Below are 2,500 nucleotides of genomic sequence, written 5' to 3'. Positions count from 1 at the left end.
GCGCCGGGCGGCGGCGCATCCTCAACGCACACAGTCCTCAATCGGACCAGCACACTGAAGATGTCCACCGCGCTTCGCACCGGGCCCGCGAGGACCTACTTTGGCCGCACGGCGCCGCGCGCAGGGTGCGCCGGCGCGCAGCTGCGACGCCTGCCGCGTCCGTCGGCCGGCGCGCCTGCCACTGGCCGCCCCCACCAGCCGGCTGTAGCGCGTGCGCCCACGCACCGCGCGGCCAGCACGCCGGGAGGCGCCCCCTCACCGGCCGGGGACGGTCCCACCCAGCCACCGCCGCGTATCGCTTCACACCCAGATGCCGTTCAGTTTCGTCGGCATGGTGGGTATCGCTGGAACAACCGGTTAGTACCTCAACCTATCGTCGCCATCACCGATTCACCCCTAGCGAGAACAACCGCACCACAACAGGTTACCATTTGTTCATTTGCGTAACTTCACCAGAAAACGCAGGCGTCCATCGCCATTTGCAACTTCCACGATTATTGCATGCCTGTGTCAGGTGTCACGCCACACTACGTCTGCCCACATACACGCAACAAAATGTGCACGCCTAGACAATACGTGGAAGGTGGCCCCCGTACGTATGCGATGTCCATTGCTCGAACGACTGTCAACCGGCCTCTGTAGCATGTCGCAGATATGGAACGCGGTGCACCATGCCATCACGGTGTGTGAGGAGAGACGACTAGGTCCGAATACATCAACAGACAGCTCATGCTGATCGCCATCCACGGCGTCCGTTCCTCCCACACGTCTCTATGGCGTACCACACTGCAATCCAGCTCTCATAGGGAGACGACACGTAGCTGCGTGCACAATATTTGCACTGTATGGTCCGCCGTTTTTGGGCGCAGTCGTTGTACGGTCACACATGTGCCACGATGTATCATTCAGTACATAAGGACGAATGTGCAGTACAGATTGTGGTTTACGCGTACGACATTAGCGGACAGTTGACACAGGCCGCACCACAACGTAGCCTGAGTACGTCGCATGCGGAGGGCATTGAACATGCAAAGTTCTCACCAACCAGCTTGCGAAGGCAGGGGGCAAGGTGGGGACGTGGGGAGGGGCGGCATGTACGTCCTGCTGCCATCCACATTACAGTGTACAGCAGGAGCATGTGGAAAGTGAGCAAGACTTGCAAGGTGTTTAACATGAAGCGATACACAGGGGAGCGGGGAGTGCGAGTAGCGAACTATATTGCGAGGGTTGCGGGTGGGCAACACTACACTAATTGAACGAGTCGTATAACAATTACAGAGCAGGTTTAGGCGACAACGTGGGTTACGTTAGGCGACAACGTGGGTTACGTTAGGGGACAACGTGGGTTACGTTAGGGCACAACGTGGGTTAGGTTAAGGCACAACGTGGGTTAGGTTAAGGCACGACGTGGGTTAGGTTAAGGCACGACATGGGTTAGGTTAAGGCACGACATGGGTTAGGTTAAGGCACGACATGGGTTAGGTTAAGGCACGACATGGGTTAGGTTAAGGCACGACATGGGTTAGGTTAAGGCACGACATGGGTTAGGTTAAGGCACGACATGGGTTAGGTTAAGGCACGACATGGGTTAGGTTAAGGCACGACATGGGTTAGGTTAAGGCACGACATGGGTTAGGTTAAGGCACGACATGGGTTAGGTTAAGGCACGACATGGGTTAGGTTAAGGCACGACATGGGTTAGGTTAAGGCACAACATGGGTTAGGTTAAGGCACAACATGGGTTAGGTTAAGGCACAACATGGGTTAGGTTAAGGCACAACATGGGTTAGGTTAAGGCACAACATGGGTTAGGTTAAGGCACAACATGGGTTAGGTTAAGGCACAACATGGGTTAGGTTAAGGCACAACATGGGTTAGGTTAAGGCACAACATGGGTTAGGTTAAGGCACAACATGGGTTAGGTTAAGGCACAACATGGGTTAGGTTAAGGCACAACATGGGTTAGGTTAAGGCACAACATAGGTTAGGTTAAGGCACAACATAGGTTAGGTTAAGGCACAACATAGGTTAGGTTAAGGCACAACATAGGTTAGGTTAAGGCACAACATAGGTTAGGTTAAGGCACAACATAGGTTAGGTTAAGGCACAACATAGGTTAGGTTAAGGCACAACATAGGTTAGGTTAAGGCACAACATAGGTTAGGTTAAGGCACAACATAGGTTAGGTTAAGGCACAACATAGGTTAGGTTAAGGCACAACATAGGTTAGGTTAAGGCACAACATAGGTTAGGTTAAGGTACAACATAGGTTAGGTTAAGGTACAACATAGGTTAGGTTAAGGTACAACATAGGTTAGGTTAAGGTACAACATAGGTTAGGTTAGGTTAGGTTACACGTTGTTGTAAGGAAAGGTGTAGGGGGGGGCGGGGGCGGCAGGTTCGTTGATAGTGATTATAGTAAGTGAATGCTTGTGACATGATCAGATTTGTCACGTCAGGATGCACCTTTGGCTTATTAGAGGCGGCGCTCCAATTCTAT

The sequence above is a fragment of the Schistocerca piceifrons genome, unplaced genomic scaffold (assembly GCF_021461385.2).
Source record: "Schistocerca piceifrons isolate TAMUIC-IGC-003096 unplaced genomic scaffold, iqSchPice1.1 HiC_scaffold_954, whole genome shotgun sequence".
Taxonomy (NCBI): Eukaryota; Metazoa; Arthropoda; class Insecta; order Orthoptera; family Acrididae; genus Schistocerca; species Schistocerca piceifrons.
The sequence above is the reverse complement of the archived record's forward strand: the minus strand, read 5'-3'. Positions refer to the sequence as shown.